Source organism: Hoplias malabaricus, chromosome 3, assembly GCF_029633855.1.
Source record: "Hoplias malabaricus isolate fHopMal1 chromosome 3, fHopMal1.hap1, whole genome shotgun sequence".
Taxonomy (NCBI): domain Eukaryota; kingdom Metazoa; phylum Chordata; class Actinopteri; order Characiformes; family Erythrinidae; genus Hoplias; species Hoplias malabaricus.
In genome coordinates, this window is record NC_089802.1 from 61,514,379 (window position 1) to 61,524,601 (window position 10,223).

Consider the following 10,223-nt stretch of genomic DNA (forward strand, 5'->3'; position numbering starts at 1 on the left):
ACAAAGCTAATCAGCTGCAGCTCTTCGAATTGCAGTTCATACATTTGTTTTGATAATTAATAGGGGCAAAACAGACTGCTTTTTCCCCCTGTTATTTGGATTTTTTTATTTTATTTTATTTTTTATTTTTGGTCCTTCCTTCCTTTATCTATTCTCTTTTATTTCTTCACAAATGCGGTATCTCCTCTTTCTATATTTTAAATGTTGTAAAGGGAATGTGTTTCATTTTTTTGGGGTGATTATACCAATCAAAAAAGACTGGGTTTCAAGAAGTATCCGTGGCTTTTTTGTGCAAATCAAATCATGAACACTCTTGGTGTATTTGTAAAACTATCATGTATGTATGCATGTAAATGTTTTTTGTCCCAACGTGGCTACCGTACATCCTCCACCTGACACACAGCTAACTCCTCCCTCGCCCCCACCCCTCCCCACCCACCGTCCCCACCTAACCTTATCTGAACCTGGAACACGCGACAGACTAAAAAAAATTAAGAAGAAGCTCATAGCCGTTGACTTATAAATGCTGAATGAGAGAGAAATCTATTTGTGATATTTTCAGAGACATTTGCTCCAGTATGGTGTATTTAATTAATAAAAACGTTAAGATTACAAAGACGCCTTCCTTTATTTTAGGAGATCTGCTTCTGAACCTGTTGCTTATATACAACTCCAAAATGAAACGCACATCACATTCTCACTTTGTGTTTGTACTAATGGAACCGACCTCTGTGTGTTACAGGTATTAATTACAAACGATCACATTGCTTAACATGAAAAGAACCAGTTTATCAGCAACTACACTGTTGAACTACACAGCTATGGACAGCTGCTGAACTAACAATTCTATCCCTTTGAGGCAGTAACAGCCACTTTGTCCCACTTTATATCAAGTGTTGCTAATAGCTGTAAATACAAAGTAACGACATGCAAGAACAGTATTACAGATGTTGTGTTCAATCTTACAGCTGGAATTTAGCTGTACAGCTTTTGTGGGTTTTTTGCACAGTTTTTCCTTTATCTAGAGCATTGTGACATGTCATTACGCCATTATAAACTGATATATAAATAAATAAAGATATATGTGAGTTTTTACATATATCAACTTCAGTTTACCATGTAATTACATGTAATAATTCTGTAGCTAATAGAACAATCATGCCATTATAAAATTACGTTATGTGTGTATTACCTATGGCCAACTTTAATCCATCTGTAACTGAATATATTGTCTATAGCCACATTGATGTTACATGTTGGTAGTGTGTCATTTGACAGTTCTTAGGGATATTTCATATAAAGTGGGGCCACAGCCTGTGCTCGGCTGGGTAAGATGTTTATGCTGCATGATGGAACTTCAAGAATTCCAACTTCAAGAATTCGTCTTGATACACAAAACGTTTGAAAGGACCACTCCAGCACATTTCTGGACCTGAGGTTCTGGTGTTTCTCTCGGGTTTGTGTATGAAAGTAGCTTTTGTTTGGACCATTGTTGGTTGCTATTATTCTCAGGAATACATTTTAAGAGCTGCAGTTCTTAGCAGAATATGATCGTCATAATTTGACCTCTGTCAAAGTCACTCTTAGCCCTTTTACACCAAAAGAAATCTGGCTCTTGAACCACAAGGATACTTTAGTGCAACTGGCCCAAAAGTGGTGGAAACACACCGAAAGGTTCCAAATGATGTTCATGAACGAGAACTGAACTGTTTTTCCTCTTTCCAACATTGACAGGTCATTTATAAAGGAGATATACATGACAACAGAGGTTTTAATCTTGTGGCTGATCAGTGTTTATCATCCAATGCTAAGTTCAGGTATCTGTATCTATAAAGAAAGAGCAGGACTGGTCCTCTCACACAGTATGAGCAGCTAATGACATGTATACATGCACTCATTCTGCAGTTACACCACTAAAACAATAGGGCTGAACCTCAAAAATCTTTGTAGTACACACTGTAGTGGTGTTGTAGTATAACTTTTATAAATTGGTAAACACTAGTTAGGGAGTAGGGTGCTAACTGGAATACAGCAGTGTTTACATGCAATGCCAGGAAAGCAGCATATACAAAACCTGCGCTTCTTTTCCTGTGTAGCACAGGAGTTCATATATCTTTCTTTGTTCCACTTGATCTATGTTCTTTAATCACTGGGCCAATCACAGTCTCTCCGTCGACACAACACATGTTGTTTACGGCAACACAGAAGCATAACCTGGGCTTTAGTTTGAGATGTTTTCCTCAGGCCTAGTTGATATGCAGGGTGCTGGATGCTGAAGAGCTGGTACAAACCCATTACGGATGAACTTCTTCTTCTTCTACTTCTTCTTAGTGTTCTGAGATCTCTCAATATAGATTACCTATGGTATCTAAAAGAGCCCACTCCACATTCATTTTTCCATCAGGAGGCCCAAGTGCTTTGTATTATCACAGCAATTTATCTCATCTGCTCCCTAAGAGTTTCTCCGGAGAAAAGGGCTCATTAGCAAAACTATGCTTTTTCATTAACCTTCCTGAATGTAGTGCCGTCTCCGACCATCTATCTCTCGCTCCATTGTGTCTCCGCGGCTTTTCTCTGCCATAATTATGAATGCAGATGATGGGGTGGCTAATTGAAAACGGATAAACATGTATCCTTGGTCCTCTTTTCAAACCAACATGCTACTTGTGGCTGTGAATGCGGCAAGGGGAGGGTGGAGAAAAAGCCCCTTTGAAGATTCAATTACAGCGGGGGAGAGAAAAGGTGTTTCGGCACGGCCTGAATGGACTATTTACAGAACAAATCGCCGTTTGAAGCTGTTGCTCGACCTAATGGGTATGAAGGGGCTTCTCATTAGCATACGCAAAAAGCCTGGCTCAGGGTCCGCCTCACTCATTAGAGGCAGGTGGGTCTTAACAGCACAAGGGCCAAATCTGAGCGTATGCTTTACAAATCTGATCATAGCCACGCACACTGACCACATTTGTTAAACCCTGGGTCTGAGACGTGGTTCTAATTTCCCTGGGCTTGTTTAGAGTGTTTTGCAGTTATGTAGTTTTATGCAGTTACTTATGCAGATACTGTGCTGCAGTTGATGTTGTTTAACATTCTCCACTTCAGTTTTGGCACTAAGATTATTTGGCAATAATATTCAAAATTATTTTCAATATTTTGGTTCACAGATAATAATCAGATCATACGACATGAAATACACTCTTATAAATAAAGGTTCTTGGAGCGATGCCATAGAAGGACCATTTTTGGTTCCATAAAAACATATTTGCTGATCTGTTTAAATTGGTAACGAACCTTAAGATGGATCTTTAAACCTTTAAAAGTTTCTTCACACTCACACATCTCTTAAACAAACATGACTCTGTATGGAACCAAAGTGCTTCTTCTATGGCATCGCTCAAAGAACACTTTGTATCTCATGTATTTTTAAGATTATACATAGTAAGTACGCCCTGTGAAGGACTGACGTCCCCTCCAGGGTGTATTCCCGCCTTGCGCCCGATGATTCCAGGTAGGCTCTGGACCCCCCGCGACCCTAAATTGGATAAGCGGTTACAGATAATGGATGGATATACATAGTAAGTACACGCCCATGCAACATTTCTACAGAAGCATCATTTGCTAACTGTCCTGCTTGCTTGTTGGAAAAAGGTCCAGTGTTCGTACGCAGCCCCGGCTCAGTAGATGGGAAACAAACTTCCAAACTGGCTCAGGAGTTCTCTCACTCTATTGGATGGTGAAGAAATCTTCAAATGTTGAAAAGCACTCAGTCCTGAATCCTAATCCATTGGTGGATAACATAATTGCCTTATTTTGCTTTTACAGTTACATTACTTAAGGAGGAACGTACAGTGAATATAAATGTACAGGCAAGTGAAACTTCAACCACGAAGAATGGTCCACATATGGTCCCCCTTAAAAGATGCACCAAGTTATATTACTTAATGCGGACCTTACTGAAAATTCAGTTTGTTAACTTTGCATGAAAGTAAGCGCATACAGATAATGCTAAACATCTCGGGTTACAAATAGCTTCTGTGGCAATATCAACTTCAACCATGAACAAGCTACATTCAGCTTCTTACTCAAACATACGGTTCCACCTTAAAGATGCCAAGCTTCTGAGTGTACACAAACAGGAGGGGTCTGTTTATTTTGCTGTGAGAAATGTAGTTCTTCAGATTCATCTACATTGCCTTTAATAATGATTCCCTTTTGCTGAAGCAACAACTTCTACTCTTCTGAAAAACTGTGCACTAGGTGTTGGAATGTTTCTGTTGGAAAATTATTCAATACTCAGCATGGAAACGGGACCACAAGCTTGTGTGCAGCTGCTCCCAAGTCATTCCATGCATTTCTATAGAGGTTAAACAAGACTGGGTCCGTAATGGGTGCATGGGGGAAGTAGTGGAATTCATGAGTTATAAGGGGTGTCTACTAATGTTTGTTTGGAAATATAGCATATCATTGTATACCCACCTTTAATTAAACCGTGTCTTTCAGTACATCTGACGCCGCGGGTTCTAGTGCCCTTCAAGTGCATTCCCTAGGAGTTGATGATCTTCCACAGATATGACACTTTCAATGGGAGTCTGTATAGTGCTCAGTACCCTTCATGCTCATGATCATGTCGTATAGATGGACACCGCTGTGGCTTCATTGCATCTTTACACTGCTGGCCATCTTTTAGCTGCTAACCTGCTGAGGTCCTGATGTTTTCTGACAGAAAAAAAGAAGAATTAAGTTGAAGTGTGGGAGACTTGTGGCACCCTGCTCCTGCACCTGATAACTCTCATGTGTGTTCATTACAGAGATCTGAAAGATTTAACAGTTAAAACCTGCTTATAAACTGCACATAGAAACTGAAATAAGTTGATCAGTTTTAACACACACTCTGATCTCTTAAGAGTTTTAACAGTTTGGTTTGAAACTCAAGGAATGGCTCTGGACTTGATTTTCACGCTGGACAAAAAGAGTCTATTTATGCCAGATTTGTCCTAAAAAGCATATGATATATGACTGTGAGTGTGTGTGTGTGTGTATTTCACACACTTTTTTGTTAATCAAAATCTATGTTTACACACTCACACTGTGGGGACTTCTCTTCCTTATGTTACACTGTAACTCATTACATTTTAATATATAATAAAAATGTATGATAATTGGGTGAGTAGACATACACACATGAAGACATACACATCTATATTAATATACATATTTATAATGCATGTAGGTACATAGTTACAACTATCTCTAATTATAAATTACAAGTTATTACACAAAAATCGTTACATATTTACAACAGATATTCTGTACTTTATTCATATTAGAAGTAGGTACTATTTGTTGGTGTAAGAAGAAAACCTCATATCTAAGAGGGGACGAAAACTTTGAACAGAAGTTATGTACTGAATATAGGACAGCCCACGTTTTGTAATTAGGGCAGAAAATAAAATAAAAATGGCAAGCATTGAGACAAAGATTTGTCCTGGCTTTGATAATGTGATACATATAGAATTCTTTACACACATATATTGAATTAAAATTATGTGTGCATGCCTGCTTGTATGTGTGTATGTGTGTGTCTGCTTGTGTGTGTGTGTGCCTGTCTGCTTGTGTGTGTGTGTTTGATTTTATACTTCAGACAGACCTGAGTGGTGTGTTTTAGCCCCCTGCAGTTGTCCTCTGATCAGTACAAAGGCTCATTTAACCTTTAGTTAAAAGTGTCCTCTCTGTTTCAAGCTATTTTTACCATGTGTTCCCACTGCACTGTGTAATGGATACAGCACTGATCTCCAGAATACTTTTATGAGCAACAGGTGATATTGTGATCAAAGAACAGCTGGAGCTCAGGATGGAAAAAACAGTCCGCAGTCGTGGTTATGGTTATGGATATGATGATGATGATGATGATGATGATGATGATAATTTCAGATTTTTGTCTGTTGAACTGATCATGTTTACAAAACACATAAATGTTAAATTTATCTGACAAGTGGAAATCCCATTTTCTTCTAGAAAAATCATGTTTGGAGTTACTCCTGTTCAACTAACACACTTAACATGACTGAGACAAGGGCTCTCCTGCTGATGGAGCTATGCTAATATAACATTACCAGGGCAATTTTGATTCAATAACAGGGAAATTAATGCTATATTACACTAAGCTTCTCACATGATTATTCATATTATTAATGTGTTTAATCATATCTTTTTGTTTTAAGTATGAAGATGGAAATCATAGCCTTGTAACACTGTGATGAAAGCCACTACAGAAAATCCTGTTCTTTTCAGCTTTCAGCCACTGTAGAGTCCATCACGGGTCATTAATGCTCTCTACTCTAACAGCCAAACTCAAAAGCGAGCTAGATACTAAATGAGACATTTTAAAATGTCACTCATGCACTTATACTCCATATTTCTGAACCAGCTTTGATGTGGCACAAAAGAGGTAGAGCTAATGGAGTTAAGCCACAATAATGGAGGCCAAACAAATGGCAAATGGCATCTTCCATTCCATATACTCTTATATTCACCATGCACTTTTGAAGGGTTATGAGACGTACTCACTGCCAGACAGTCGTTCAGGTCAGACTGCGGCTATGCAAAAGTAATGGAGTAGACAATTTCAGAGCTATTGTTTTGACCCCTGAAATTGCAGTTTATCACAGAGTAATTATTCTGTTATTATCAATCCTAAGACTGAATATTCAACAACTACCACATATTATTCAGTAATTATTATGAGCTTATTAGATCCATGATGAAGGGAAAAATTACACTGAACCCTAACAGTAAGGTTTACAGCACTTTTTTTTCTGTAATTCACCTTCTGGTACAAAACAGACAAGTTGTGAGGACTTACTGAACCAGCTCCACAAGAGGACATTATTTCTCCTATTGATTGTTACATAATTAAAATTCATAAATCTACTTACAACATGCAACAAGTGTTACAAATATATGCGGTGCTCCTTTTCATTTTCTGAGATCTTGTTGCTATTTTGTTTTGAAAAACTAAAACAGCTCTATAAAAGTGGGAAGGGGACATTCAAACCTGTCAGTGCCAAAATGTATCTCCTTATTATGATTTTCCCAAACAGACAGACTTAAAATCTTTTTAAATAGCAGCCGAAGCCAGCAGCAAAACTACCAGGAATGTAAGGGTTAACTTTTAAAGGATTTGGCTCAATCTGGACCACTTCACATTGGAGTTAGTTGCATTATAACTGGTTTTACAGAGAGAGAGAGAGAGAGAGAGAGAGAGAGAGAGAGAGAGAGAGAGAGAGAGAGAGAGAGAGAGAGTCTCCTAGGAGCAGCTGTGAGAATGCCATGGCCTGTTTGGGCCTGTTGTTGTGTGATATTTGTACAGGCTACAGCCTGCTTACAGTCATATGGTCCAGGAGAAAATATAGAAAGAGCTGTGGATTAAGAACAGGAAGAAACAGCTCAACCTTGCCACTTTCTGCCCTGAGAGGACACTGATTGACCATAAAGAAGACATGGACAATGCCCTCTGTCTTAAAGGGGTACAAGTCATGTGATGATATTTTTTTAATGTCAGAACTTTGAAATTCCCTTTCAGAGAACAAAGCAATACCATTATTACTCAGTTATCCATACATACACTAGGTTCTTTATGTGGTTCTTTATACATATAGTATAGTGGGCACATATATATATATATATATATATATATATATTTATCCATTGAAGCCCTACAGTTGATCAGTTGATCTCTATTTGATTTAAATTAGACACATTAAACCATCTGCTCCTAGGTCAAAAACATGTATTAATCACAAAGCAAGATGCAATTAGAAAAGAGAGGCCCAATTAGAGAAACATGTGCATGCGTCTGTTGTTTTACATTCCATTCTTCCTCTCTCTTATTAGGTGTTTGGTCAGGTGGTGAGAACGCTGTGCAAATGCATGAGAGAGTGGGTGTAAACTCTGAGAGTACTTAGCTTTGTCATTATGTAGGTCAACATTTCATCACTATCAGTGTTTTCATCAGCTAGGAATGTGGCACATTTCAGGCCCATTTCAGAGATGCACTTAAAGCCTTTACACACACACTGGAAAGGTACGCCTCTCCTTCCACAGATGTGACAGCAGCCACAAGGCCGGGCCTTTCTTTTCTTTCTCTTCTTTCCCCACATTTAATACAAACGGATTCGTCTCTTTGTTTGAAAAGAGAAATGAATATTTGCGGTTCAATTCCTTTACAGTTCGATCCCATTCGTTTACTCTCGTAAACAGCCCCGACTCAAAAGCGGGCTAGGAATTAAATAAGATATTTTCAAATATCACTCATGCACTTCTACTCCATATTTCTGAACCAGCTTTGATGTGGCACAAAAGAGATAGAGTGAATGGAGTTTAGCCACAATAATGGAGGCCAGACAAATGCCATCTTTCATCCTATACTGTTTAAGTTAGCATGCATCATGTCTGAATAAAAGGTTATGGGATATACAGTCATCTGCGACAGAGGGTGGATATGCAAATGTAATGCCATAGATGATTTCAGAGCTATAGCTTTGAGTCATCCAAATGTGGGATTTTTTCTTAGTCATTACTGAGTTATTTTTTGGTTAATTATTAATTATTAATTACTACACTGAAGCCAGACATGGTGCTCTACACTGAAAGTAAATGAATAGTTTATTTCATAGAGTTGACAGTTTCATTTGATGATGCAGTAGATGAAGCATTCAAAAGGAAGAAGCTGAAGTACGCGGACTTGGCAGATGTGGTGGGAGAACGCGGGTGGCAGGAACATGTAAGACAGGTGTACATAGATGTAGCCAAATCGGCCACATCCCTGCTTGTGCAGTTAGGCATCAGGAGCCGGAAACTAAGTGCAGCAGTGAAGGAGTTATCAGAAACAGCTGAAAGGTCTAGTCAGTGGTTGTGGATAAGAAGAGCACAGATTATTTGGGGAAATGCACTGTAGAGGTGCTATTGAGATTGTTGGTGATGTAGCATGTGAAGTTCACATGGAACTGGTGGCACTGAGCATGCATTAACGGTGCCAGTGGGGCTAGGTACGGCCTTAGTCACCAGGGAGGCCAGTGTGGATTTACGGTTGTTGATGGTAAAGGGTAAGGTAGGACTGTAAAGCTGGCTTGTAGGGGGGTGGATCTAGGATGCCAGACTTCACTATTGAGCCTTCTGAATACGTCGTGGGCTTAATTCAGTGAAACGCCAACGAGAGGAGTGCCTGCTTGATGACCCCTGTGAAGAGCTAGTGATACAGTGGCTGGTTTGGATACTCATGGGCTGGGCTCAATGAGTAACCGTAGTTGTTAAGGATAGCTGGTTGCTGATTGGATCATAAACAGCCACAGCAACCTTAGTGTTGAGGTGTAGGATTCAGCAGGAATTTTGGTGGCTGCAGGTAGGAAGAGAGTGTAGTGGGCCCTATGTGAAGCACTAATGGATTGTGGTAGTTATAGCCAGTGATAAAAACAGTATGGTCTAATTTGATACTTCATACATATGTAATTTTATTGATAATAAGTCATTAATCATTCACTGTTATCAGTCTTAAGACTTAAACCCAATTTGCAAGTAGCATCAGTCTGTGAAATATATGAGGTTAGAAGATTGGCAGATTGGTTACTTATCATAGTGTAGAAAGCCCAGTCATTGAGTCCAAAGCAGCAGCTTGAAGTCGGTGTGAAGTTTCACTCGTGAAATGTATTCACCCCTAAAAGGTTCAGCACAAAACCTCTCATCATGGCAAATTCAGAAGAATGGGATTTTACTCATGAAATCTGCCTCACCTTCGACAGATGTGACAGCAGCTGTGAGGCCAAAGCCTTCCTTTCCTAACATTTCCCCAACAGTTAACACAAATGGATTCATCTCTTTGTTAAAGGAAAAAGATTTAATTCAATTACAGTTGTTTCGCATTCCTTTTCACTTGTGAACAGATGACTCACAAGGAGTCAAAGCATTCGCAGGCTGATAGAAGAAGCTACTGCAAAGAACATTGCACAGAGAGCAAAAATGGGCAGAAAGAGGGAATGTTGGGGGATGGGGGGCAAAAAAAAAAGAAAACAAAACAAAAAAAAAAAGCAAAAAAGTGAAACTATGAAAGACTGTTAGTCGTGACGGCTGGAGTCCAAGTCTCTCATTACTCAAAGAGCTTCGGAGTACTTAAAAGGAGCCGTGTAAAGACGGCCCATATTGCTCTAAAATGCCTCTCTTTTTCCCCAGTC